Source organism: Prosopis cineraria, unplaced genomic scaffold (assembly GCF_029017545.1).
Source record: "Prosopis cineraria cultivar Desert tree isolate PC_DT_omini unplaced genomic scaffold, ASM2901754v1 PC13, whole genome shotgun sequence".
Taxonomy (NCBI): Eukaryota; Viridiplantae; Streptophyta; class Magnoliopsida; order Fabales; family Fabaceae; genus Prosopis; species Prosopis cineraria.
In genome coordinates, this window is record NW_026555344.1 from 1328912 (window position 1) to 1342718 (window position 13807).

The 13807-nt window shown below is 27.7% G+C and overlaps 1 long non-coding RNA gene across 1 annotated transcript; it reads right to left on the reverse strand.

Annotated features, from left to right (window-relative positions):
* Positions 1-2360: 2360 nt before the first annotated feature.
* LOC129291420 (uncharacterized) lies at positions 2361-3902 on the reverse strand. Its single transcript, XR_008588676.1, has 2 exons — positions 3203-3902; positions 2361-2770 (listed from the first exon to the last, which is right to left on the reverse strand). It is a non-coding gene; the product is annotated as an uncharacterized LOC129291420 (long non-coding RNA).
* Positions 3903-13807: the final 9905 nt, after the last annotated feature.

Genomic DNA, 13807 nt, shown 5'->3' on the forward strand with positions numbered 1-13807 from the left:
CAAAAGTGACGTCGATGGTGACAATTTAACGATTGCATGAAAGTGACGGCCTGTCTAATCATGTGACCCACAAATGGGCTAAGAGGCCCAATTTTAAGAGCGAGCCCGAATACTAAAAGACCACTGGATTGAACGATTTAGATGTTAAGTCCAGCAGGCAATGGCAGAAGCCCACAATGTAATCAATAGGGTTTGAAACGGACGCAGAAATCTGGTGACTTTCTCCTCTCTGTTTGAGGTTCCCCCGGTGCTTATAGGGGACCTTATTTCTTCTGATTGAATTGGATCTCAATCCCCCTTTTTGTAATTTAAATTTTTGCCTGCCCTTAGCCCATATCTTGTATAAAAAAAGAATCTGGTAACTTCTTTTTTTGGGGGGGGGATGCATTTGGAACCTTTTATAATGAAGACTGTACAATGATATTACGCAGGAGAAATTAAAAGTAACTGTTTGTAAAATTACGTGTGTAAGTTGGGATCATGTACAGCAAAGATGTCCGAACTATGAAGTGTTTGTTCAAAGTTTCCTAGTGTCAAGAAAACTCGATCAAAGCAAAGATCATAATTGAGAGCGACTCAGCCTTGGCTGTGAAGGAGTTACAAGAGGCACTCGAAGGAAGAGAAACGCAGCAAATAGGTGATCATGCAAGACGCTTATCGGGAAAACAATATGTGCATGGATTGACTCCCCAAATTTGGCATCAATCGAGTGCCAACTGCTTGAGGCTCCTCCTACAGATCTCTTGTTTGTATACACCCTGCTTTTACTGCTGCTTTCTGGTTTTGCTTGGACTTTTGTCCCCTTTGCTGATAAAAATAATGCATGAATTGCAAGTAAGGGACCAAGATTCCAAAGAGTTAAAGCTTCAAGGATAAATTATTAAATTTTTAATTAATTTATCCTTTTAAATTCAATAAAATTTATATGTGAGGTAATTAAAACTTTAAAGTGTTGTACATTTAAAAATAAGAAAAAAATACTCATCATGTTGGAGTATTTACTAGATAAGTATGAAAATACTCGCCTTTTAATTGGAATCCTGCAAATTAAATTCATCCAGTAATGTTTGTTCGACTCCAATGCAATAATGGAGTGTTTGTAAGTGATTTTTAATTTTTTATTATTTTCATTTGAAGCAAGAATACACTTTATTATAAATAGAATATTTAAATTTTTATATAGCTCTCATTTTATAAATAAAATTCTTATTTTTAACTATCTAAATCAATATTTACAACTTATTTAATAATTTTATTTTCATGTATTTAATTGGAATTATCTTAATTTTTAGAATTTAAATTTATTCTCTGCGCTTTTTTATGACATCAAGGAATCCACATCATCGAGTCTCTCCGTTTTCTTGGCGGACAACACTAAAGTCATTACAGTCAGAGTTTGTATCATCTTACGATAACCCTGCCAGGTTTCAAACTCAAAATATTACAGAAATAAATGAACTTTTTAATGTAGCCATTGAAAGATGATTTTCTTAATATTTAGTGCCGGTCTATTATCTGTTTTTAAAAATTATTTTTTATTTTAAAAAAAATTTAAAACTTATTTGACTAAATATTTTCAGTTTGATAATTTTTAAAACCGCTTTTATTTTTTATTTTTAAAAACAAAAAAATAGAAACAACTTTAAGTTGTTTTAGTTTCATTTTTCTTGTTTTCAGAATACATAACATTTAATTATTCAAAATTATAATTACCTTAATTAATTTTTATCATAAATCACCACCATTAATCACCTATAACCATTCTTATTAATCTATTTTTTAATTCTAAAACTGCTTTTAAAATTAATACGACTAAATGGATTTTTTTTTATTTTGTTTTGAAAAACAATTTTAAAAACTGCATTGTAAAATAATTTTTAAAATAAAAAATAAGAACAAAAATCAAACAGGTCCTTAATATCTAAAATTAAAATATCATCTTAATCGAATTCTGTTCCCTTTCACCCAAAATATAAATAACTTTTAACAGCAACTCACATATCAAAAAATCTTTATTCTAAAATATAATTTTTTTCCCTTTATACCCTTATTTCCAATTTATCATGAATAAAAAAAGGTTACTAATTCACATATACAAAAATTCAGAATAGATAAAATAGATTTTTTACAAATAATAAATTGCTGGTATTTTTTACCAAGCTTTGCTGGAAAAAAATATACTTATATTTTAGACGGGATGAAATATTTTTTAAGTAAGTCTCCCTATAAGGATAAAAGATCACACACAACCTTCTAACTAACAATAGGACCTTGCTCCAATGCTTTCTTCCTTTCTTTATCTTTTCTTTTTTTTTTTTGGCAACAAGAGAATCATATCGTTAAAACCAAAATGCAAAAGATAAGAGTCAACATAAGAAGACTGCATGAAATACTATCCAGTATAAACAGAACCAAAACAAAGGGAAACAAAACCAAACCAAACTAGCAGGGGAAAAAAAAAAAAAAGAACCAAAACAAAGGGAAAAAACCAAGAACAGCGATTCCTAGTCTTTGATAAGTCATCAGCCAATATTGTAACCACGGAAGAATGGGTGGAAACACACATTCTTTTGAGCACTTCTCCCTACAGGCAGCCAGAGTACCGCATTCAGCGGTTGCGTTATGAAGTCTTGAAATCCACTCAGGGCAATAAGAGCCAAGAGCTCTGCCAAGATTAGAAAAATCCACTGGAGGCAAGCAAATCCCTTCATAATCAAAAGTAGGCATTGAACACAGCCAGCACCAGTAGAAAACACCCATACTCTATATCCTTAAAAAAAAAATATTATAAAATAGTCCAAATTGAGCCACTTGTTTCTAGGGGGAACACACCTCAAATGATCCATAGTTTTTCCACCAAGAATGCTAAGTGGATTAGCCAGAATACAAGTAAGAAGGCTTTGTACCAGATTATTAGCATTATCCCCACTTGAACAAACAATCATGGATATACCAATATGCAAACACAACAAACCCCAAATACAAAGATCAAACATTGTTATATACCAAGTCAAAGAAGGGCAACCCAAGAAAACAAAAAGCCTCCTCCAAATCAAAACCAGTAACTACACCACATAATCAAAAGCCCTCCTCCAAAAAGCTCGCAACATAACTTGATTCAAAACTCCCATTTGGATCCATGAAACTTTTCCAAAATAGATTCACTGATGATGCAGAGTAAATGGGAATAAAGAAATTATACCACAGAGAAATCAGATTGTGACTTTGAGAGAATTGAACCATTCATCCCTGTACGGAAATTCCCACATCGACCATTTCAATTGACCTTTGTCTCTTCCCTTGCCATTCGTCAATCATCTACGTCATGCTCAGAAACATCATGGCAGACCAGAAATCGAACCACCGTGCCCGAAACCCAATCTTCCAAACCCTTACTTCTCCCGTAATTCCAGAGTTCCAGAGCCTCAATACGGATTTTGCCCATACTACATCTGGTGGCATCCATCAAAGATCGTCTTCCCTTCTATTACATTCAAGAAACCTCCAAGGTCTCTCATTGCAACGCCTAATACGATCTAAACAACCCTTCCAAACTTGACGTTTGCAGTTCAACTCCATTTCACCTCCCCATGTTTCCAGATCCAGTCTCGATTCACCACCCTCTCGTCTTTGATTTCCACCACACACAGACACACACACACTCTTCCTAACTTGTACCCACACCAATCCACAGCCCCAAGCCAACCACTCGCACACGCTCGCCATGGGTCGAAAGAGCGTAAGAGCCCTTCGATGATGAGAGAAGTGGGAGACCCTTGGCCCACCAAACTCTGCAAGCCCGCCGATGACCTACTCCCACAAGGGAATGGAAACCTAGGAGATAGAAAGCGATCCACCCAAAGATAACTTAAAGTGGTAAGGTCGCTCCAATGCTTTCAATCTCAAAATGACAGCATTTTGGATCAAAGCAAGGTTTTACTGCATTGGAAGCACAAAAGTAGCACCTGAGCAGTGACGGATTTAAAAAAATTTAATAATGAAGGCAATATTTATATCAAATATAAATATAAATATAAATATTTATAAAAAATATATAATTCTAAGTAATAATTAAAATAATATATAAACAAATTATATGAAAAGTTTAAAAATATATCTAATTTCATTTACATCATAAATTTCTTTTTATTATAAATAAAAGGGTAAATAATATTTTTAAATATGTATACTTGATAATTTTAAAGAAAATGTGGGACAATTAATTTTTTATGGGAGCAACTGCAATTTTAAAGTGTGGGCAAATGTAATTTAAATAAAAAAATAAGTGTAATTTTTGTAAATTTCATGAGCACAATTGCCCCCTCTTTTCCCAATGTGAATACGTCCCTGCTTCTCCTGAGACTTGAGAGAATGTTTGTTGTATTGTAAAAGATATTCACAAATGATAAATTAATTTTGTTTTTAAAGAAAAAAAAAATTAAGAGGGAGAGAGAGGATATTTTTTTAAAAAAAATAAATAAGTAATGTTACTGTATGGATAAAAATGTCAGAGAAAATTATAGTAAAGGACCTCTCGATAATTTTAGTTATAGAAGATGATTAAGGGATTTTGAATTTACTATATAGGATTAAGAGATTAAAATGTAATTAAATTTTAGCACAAAAAAATAAATCATTTAAAAAAAAAATCCTCCAGTGTCACAGATTAGATACTAGAGCTCCATCATTGGTCACCAAACCAATGAGAGAGACAAATTAAATTTTTCTAAGGTAATCAATGAAGGTTTGAACCTACATCTCTTTATCCCCAAAAGAATAATTAGCTATTATGCTAGTAATTCCTTTCAATTATATAATGCAAATCTTTATATATATTTTAACTTTATTTTCACTTTTAATTTCAATACATATCAGGAGTTTAATGATTACTTATCATTTTACAAATGACTAGTTATTAAATTACTAATAGAATTTATTAAAAAATTTACATGCACTAATTTTTATAAATCCTTATTTATTTTTATTACTAGGAATGACAAGTTTCTATTAGTAATTCAACAAATAACTATTTGTGAAATAACAAACTCCGTTGCTAGCTTTGAAATTTTTTTTTGATGATTTGACAAACAAGGCCACTATGGTAATTTAACAAGTGATTATTTGTGAAATAATAAATCCCGTTACTAGCTTTAAAAAATTTTCTTGATAATTTAACACGAAAATTTTAACAAAATAATAAATTTACATAAGTTTTTGACATGTAAAATTTTAGTAATAAAACCAGTAAACATTTATAAAAATTACTCTATATTAAATTTATTTAATAAGTCCTAATTAATAATTTAACAAGTAACCATTTGTAAAATGATAAGTTTTGTTACTAGCTTTAAAAATTTCTCTTGATGATTTTACAAACACATCTTCATTAATAATTTAACAAGTAATTATTTGTAAAATAACAAGTTCCGTTACTAACTTTAAAAATTTTTCTTAATAATTTTACAAGTAAATTTTAATAAAATAATAGGTTCATATAAACTTCTAACATGCAAGTTTCGGTAATAAAAACAAATAAATATTTATAAAAATTAATGCATATTAAATTTTTTAACCAGTCTCATTAATAATCTAACAAGTAATTATTTGCAAAATAATAAATAATTATTAAGCTTTTAACAAGTATTATATATATATGTGTGTGTATATATATATATATATATATTTAAATCATATAATTTAAAGGAATTGTCAGCCTAGTGGCTAACTATTCTTGGTCACCTTCAAAATTTTTAATTTGTCTCCTTCGCCAGTTTGGTGACCAACATTAAAACTCTAGCATTTGGTCCAGCGGGGTAGTCTAACCACAAGCACAAGAGCTCTGACGGTCAATGATAGTGGGAGATTTTTTTAAAAAAAATGAGGGGTAATTTTTTCTTTTTATATTAAAATTAAATTATATTCAAGTCCTTTGATCTGTAGAATAAATTCAAAATCATTTGATCTTTTCTTGTAAATAAAATGCTACATAAGTCCTTCATTGTGATTTTCCCAAAATGTTAATGTTTTTAGGAACATATATTGATATATATAGGATAAAAGGGTCACTAGCTGGAAAAAAAATCTTGTACTTAAAAAATATAAATTAAATTTTTAAAAATTTGAGAGCATAGCCGGTTCATATTGATATATAAGATATTTATCATTGATATATAAAGAATTTATCATTAAAAGATTATAAAAAATTTATCATTGATATACAATAGTATATGTTTAATAAATATAATAAATCAGTTATAATGTAAAATATAATAAATATTAAATTATTTACTTAATTTGATCATATAATATGCGTGCAATTTAAAATTTTTTTCTTTTTTTATCAATTCAAACAACTTTTATTGGTGATTTTTTTTTTGGGAGGGAAAAAAAGGCAGCCCTCTAGTCTAATATATTGATTTTATATATTCCTTCCGTTCAAAAATATAAAGTATTTTTAACCGAATCTCACCCCCAATAAAATAGTTACCTACTTTCAAACTAACCCTATATTTTTATATTTATTTTTATTAAATATCTATAATAAATATAAAGTTATCATCAATAGGGATACTTAAAAAAAATGATTATATCTCAAAAGACTAAAAATACCTTATATTTTTTAACATTCAACTCCTTAAAAAGTATCTTATATTTTTAAAGGGAGGAAATATATATTAGACTAATATGCTGGCTTGTCTTTTTGTTTTTTGTTTTTATTGGAAATTGTTTATTTATTTTGTTTTATATGGAATTACAAATGCAGCCCTCTTGTCTTAAAAAAGGCAGCGAGTATTATTTCATGCTCTTGATGGAATAAACCCGTGCACGACATTTTTATGGGGGATGTTATAAAAAAATTAACATTATTGTGTCGGAGAATAAAATAAACACCCTTATAATATTAATATATTGATTTTATACATAATAAAATTTATAATCACGTTGTTTATATGGTATGAATAACAAAACTTATTTTTGTCTCCCACACGGGACTCATTGCCTACATACAAATAAAACTAACCAAACATTATAACAATGAAAAATTGAAATAAAAAAAAACAACAAAGGATGGGAAAGCATAGAGAGATAGGATGATTATTGACGGTATTGACACTTTGAGATCAAATAATTAAAAAGGATAGTAATAATTTAGAAGTCCAAAATTAAGGTCATGTACTGATATTTGGAAAAGGTCACTTAATAAAAAATGCCCCTATTCACTTGCTAATTGGAAAATTTTTAAGCTTAGCATTGAAATCATTTTTATTTAAGCAATTTTTCATATCCGTTTTTTTTTTTAATTTTCAAGATGCATAACGATGGAACCATCATTTTTGCAATTTAGTTTTGGATTTTTTTTAAATTACAGAGTGCATATGAAAAAAAATACTTAGTTGAAAACCATTTCAAGTTTCAACTAACCTATTAGAATTTATAACTTAGCTGTCAAAACTTTTAACTTAATTTTATAGGTTTTTCTTTCTTTTTTCTTTTCTGGAAGTAGCATATGGCCACAATTTAAGATTGGTGCAAAATAAAAGCAAAATCAAGTCAGATTGGAAATAAACAAGTCCCAATATTTTAGGGAGGTGTCGTTGAAGATTTTAATTTCTTAATTATCTTGAAATGCTTAATGGACAAGATAATCAACATAATTATTTGTTTTTAACAATAAAAAAAATAATTGATTTCATTTTATTAATAATAGAAAAAGGTTTATCAATGCAAAGTGAAAAAAATTCAAGCTAAGCTAATGCAAGTTGAGACTTGATTTGGATTTCTTCAGTCTTATTAAGCAACTTGAATAAGCCCAATTTTTTTCTTTTTGAAAAAAAAAATCTTAACTCTTAAACCGGATTCTAAAGCTGGGCTGTACATGGAGATGATAAGAGCATGGTTTTGAAAGACTTTTAGGATTTTTAAACTTCTGGCCATGAGCATAGATTTTTTTGTTGAATATCTTTTCTCCCCCCTTTAAATGCCAGTAAGGACCGATGTCCTTAAGTGACATTTTAAAATGTTGGAGTCTCCACACGTCAATTTCTTGTGTAATCTCAAAGTGTCCCCCCACCCCCGGGGCCAAAAAAATATGATATATCATGTCGTGTGTTTTATGTTCCCAATTGTGTGTTGTTATGCTGTGAGAGCCGTCATGGGTTATCTTGGGTGTGACATGTTATATTTCATGGTCAATGGTGTAATGTTCTATCTCTCATGTTTGCTTACTAGCTAGTTCCTGGCATTTATGGGACTTATATTTTACTCATTTTAATTTTACTGGTAAAGTTGAGAAAATAATTTTAATTTTATCCTATGTATAACGCATATTGTTAACTTTTCTTACAAATTTCTTTTATTCCCATTTAATATTAAGTGAGAAAAAATTCATTATTAAATTATGTTTATTTAATATGAGCAAAATTGAAAATTTAAACAAAATTAGATAGGATTAATGAATTTTAAATTTTTTTATTTAAATAAAACACATTAAAAATTATTTATAAATATAGTATTTGATGGAGAATTCTCATCTTCTTAAGGTCATTTGATCTTTTATTAAAAAAAAATTACCTTTTTTTTTTGGGTCTCCATGAAGGGATGAACTATCTTGCCCAGTGCCGTCAAGAAGGGCAGTAAAAGTTGTGAAGTCGAAGAAAACGACATGACACTGGTCGCAAGAGAACATCTTGAAAACATATCCCGTACCAAAGGGAGTTTCTGGTTCCATATATAATATATATATATATATTAGACATAAAAATTTATGGTTCTTCTTATAAACTTTTCACAAAAATTGTGGTAAATTTTGTTGGTTTTAAAAATAAAAAGGATACTAATTTAATAGTTAATGGTTAGATTACAGTTATATCAATTATGATCAATTTAATATATTAAATATGACATTTAAAGTATTTCATCTGTCTAAATTATAAGATACTTTTAAATAAAATTATACATACTAATAAAACTCATTAAATATACTTTACAATCTTAATTTTTTAAAATAAAAATATAAATTTAAAATATGTACTTTATTTAATACTTCACTTGTCAAATAGTATTAAAAAGAGGCATATATGAGAAGGTTAATATTAAAAAAGTATCATTAGTCAAACTTTATTTTTATCAAAATATTTTATATTTTAAAATATTAAATCTTTTCAAAAATATCTTAAAATTTAAAATAGAGATAATAATATTTTTATTTGTTAACCTTTTGGTCTATCAATTCGAACTTGCAATCTGCATGTTGAGTGTGCAGCACATTAACCAACAAGCTACAAGTTTTCATGGCATTTAAGTAATTTTTTTAAATTAAATTCATAGGATGAGTTGTAAACTATTTTTTATGGCAATTATTTTTGTTTTTATTAAAAAAATAAAAAGAAGATAAATATGAGATGTAATATTTACATAACAGACCTAATTATCTAACAATTTATAGTTTGTATAATGTATACAACCGCTAGAGCAAGAGGCATTTAAATTTGAGTTTGGTTGAATGCAAAAAAACATTTTTGAGAGAGCTCTCCCAATTAAATATGATAATACTCGAATATGATCCAAACTGATAATCAACCTTTTTACCAATATGCTATAAACAGGAAACAAAGTTACCAAAATACCACACCATGACAAGTATTTATTCAAATGCTATACTAAAAATCGCTCAAATGATTTCACATTTGTGAATAAATTATTCACATATAGAATAAGTTTGTCATCAAAAATATGACTTGTTTTTTATAAGAGTAAAATAGTTCATTTAGTGAATGAGTTTCACTGAGAAGATATAATATTCATTGTGAAAATACAACCCATCCCTACAAAAATCTCCCTACATGCTCTCCCTCCCTATTCTCATTATATGATGGTTGTTTGTTTGCTCAACCATCAATTGAAAATAAAAATATAGGAGAATAAGAGTTTAAAATTTCAGTCAATCTCATTACATGCCACTCTTATTATCATTCCTTTTACACTTACCCACTTCTACTCAATTTAAATCGTTCATGTCTTTATTTGATTATCAGCAATATTTTCAATTGGATACAACACTCACACTTTTGAATATGGTGGGCCATCATATGAAATATATGCCACCCTTCGATAGTCAATTTTTTTAATTGAATCATCTTAATCTGATTTAAATACACCAACTACCTAGATAAATGAAACACTTGAATCTGAAAAAGGGGAACATGCAACAACAACACAATATATACTTCAATTGAGTAGGAGTGAGTGAGTTAAAAAATGATAATAATTAGAGCAGTAGCACGTAATGAAATTGATGATTGAAATTTTGAAGTTCTTTTTCCCTTATATTTTTATTTTCAATTGGTGGTTGGGTAGATAAGTAGTCACTATATAATGAAAATAAGCATGTTGGGACATTCTCGTGGGGATGGGTTGCATCTTCACAATGAATATTATGTCTTAGCAGTTAAAAATAATAAACTTATTCACTAAAGGAACAATTTCACTTTTCATGAAAAAATTAAATGTTAGATTATTTTTACTACAAATTTGTTCTTTGTGTAAATGAGTTGTTCACAAATGTAAACTGTTTTTGGTCTAAATGATTTTTGGTAGAGTGTTTGAATAGATATTTTTCATGGTGCAGCATTTAAGTAACGTTGGTTACTATTTACAACATATTGGTAAAAAAGCCACTAATAATCATATGAAAAATGTAATGAACCTTTATATACCCATATCTTAATAGTTTATTTTGGCGATTCCATAATTTCTTATTTTGATATATGAAGCACCATAATTCATAAATATTATTATTATTATATAAGTAACAAGCTTTTTATTAAAAAAAGGTGATGAGCTTATTATTATTGTGATAATTCATGCAATGAAATAAATGCAATATTTTCAAATCGATAGGGCATTTATTTTTTTAAAGGAAATAGTGGAAGTAAAATTTGTTGATTATTCATTTATTTTTCTTCCTATTCTTAACTGTCGTCTTTTCAATCTCGCAATTTTAAAAGTGCAAACAAGTGACTAAAACTAATACTGTCAAGTAATATCTTAAATGGCATTACCTCTAATAAAAATATACACATGGGTAATAAAAAAAAGTGTTTCATCTTTTATTCACCTTTCCTTTTTTTAATAATATCTTTTTTTTCACCTTTCCCAATAATACAAAACAAATAGGAAGAAATTCCAACTCCTCCTCAATCTTTTTCCCTTCTATTGATCCTATATTTGGCGCTGATAACAGGCAAAGAACGCTCACTTTGAATAGCACGGAATGAAGATTTTGCAACAAGTACCCCTATGTTGCTATAATTCTTTTTTGTAAAGATAAGAGCTCAAGCTCTAGAGTTTAGAGTATGTTTGTTTTCTATTTTTAAAAATTGTTTTTGTTTTTGAAAACAGAAAAATTTAAAAACTTGTTTGGTTAAGTATTTTTATTTGCTTATTTATAAAACTGTTTTCATTTTTTTAAAAAAAAATAGAGACAACTTTAAGTTGTTTTTGTTTTATTTTCTTATTTTTAAAATATAATACATTTTATTATTAAAAATTACAATCATGTTGATCAATATTTATCATAAATCACTATCATTAATCACCTATAATCATCACTATCAGACTATTTTTTAATTTTAAAAATATTTTTAAATTAATATAACCAAACAAATTTTTATTTTATTTTATTTTAAAAAAAATTTTAAAAACTATATTACAAAATAGTTTTTAAAAATAAAAAATGAAAACAGAAACCAAACAAGCCTTAAATGATTGTATCTTTAGCTTCTCCAAGCTACAGCCTACAGCCTGCCTTGTCTATCCACCAAAAAAAAAAAAAGTTGGAAGTTATAAATAATAAAGAACATGCTTAACTTTTAATTTACCACTCATCGCAGCTAATAACTCTAATAAATTGATGTCTAAAAATTCAAATGACAGCAAATAAATAAGAGTATAAATGAGAAAAAGCATTAACTATTATAATTTTATCTTATATTGAGGGCAAAATAAACTTTCAAACCTCTATGTAGGTTCCGTACAAACTTATTAGTAAATAACTTGTTATGCCATTTTATAGTTTATATATATTCAGATATGGAATTCATATTGACATTTTACTTGACATGGATGAACGTCGTTGAGACCTGTTAAATCTTGTCCATAAAATCGATATGAGGGACAGATGTTATGGTTAATTTTAATTCACAACATGTAATCAAATTAGAATGAAGGGATGTAATAATTAGCAACCCTACAATTATAACACAATTTAAAATGTTTCCCAAAACGACTCTCATGCTTGACACTATTTGTCAAGGGAAGCTAATAAACTGAATAACAATTAAAGACCTTTATTCATTATTTCTCAACTCATGACCATAAATACCTGAAAATGAGATTTAAATCTTCTGAAATCGGGATTGGTAAATTTAGATAAAGTTTTCCTTTTTAAGAAATAGAGAAAATATTTTATATTTTAATAATAATAATAATAATAATAATAATAATGGGCAAAAATTCTAAAGAAAGAAAACTTCACCTAAATTTATCAAATCCAACTTCAGATGATTTAAATACCTAAGAATGCCATCAATTTCTAAAATAAATTAATAATGTATTTGGATTAATAAGGATTTAGATTTTGACTTGGACCAAATATCTCATTTACATACATAAGAATATATGAATTTAGATTTAATTCAAATATAAATTTATTTTTAATATAATTCATTTGTAATTTTAAGTTCTCTTTATATTCTAGTCATTTAAAATTTTAATCATTTTAAATATTTCATTCTCTTTGTATTTTTACTATTAATGCTTCTATGACTTTTGCGTATTTTCTAATATTTAATTCTTGTCTCTCAATAATTGAAAAATATAAGTAAATTTATCACTTTATATTTTCCATTTTCGTTAAAATATCAACTCATACCTCTTTTTCATTTAAAATGGTTTTTAAATACATAAATTTTAGACATGAGATTTGAAATGCAAGATTTTAAATCATAATTTAAATCTAAATATATTAATCCAAATAGTATCTAAAGCTAATCCAAGAACTTGTATAGATGAATATGAAGTTTGTTAAGTATAATTTTTATTATGTGCACAATTATTATAAATGTATTTCTACATATTACGTGTACATATGCGTTGCGTAACTTCAAAGAAATAAACATACTAGGGCATGAAACCATCAAGCTGCGTGTTCAAACATGAAACATGTTCTTGCATTGGGTTTATTGATTTAATTTAATGCCAAGATTAAACATTCTTCAGAGTTCTCTCTCTCACTCACACACACATAGGGCAAACAATTATACAATATGACCGTTCGAAACTCATCTTAATTAATAAAATTAAAATATATGGGCACGGCTCAAGTGTAGTAAGAAAATAAAGAGTATTGTTAGTTTTTCTACACTTTTATCCTTTAAAACAATAACTTCAGCCCAAGAAAATGGTACAGAAGAAATTCCATGAAAAAAGACAGCCAATAGTGCTCCCAAAAAACATGTATCCTCGTTGCATCACATTACTCATATTTTTAATAAAAAAATAAATCAAATAAAATAAGTCTACTAAATAATAAGGTAAATATAAAATCATATCATATGACATGAATAAAAGGCCAGATGGGTTTTGTATTCTATAACTCATTATAAATTAGTATATAAAAGGAATATGATATGAGGTATTTAATTTTATTTTATGGACTAGAGGACATTAAAATACTAAAGTGGATGCAAGAATCCCCAGAAAGACAGAAGAGAAAGCAACTTTCACAATAATAAGCTGGCATATATGG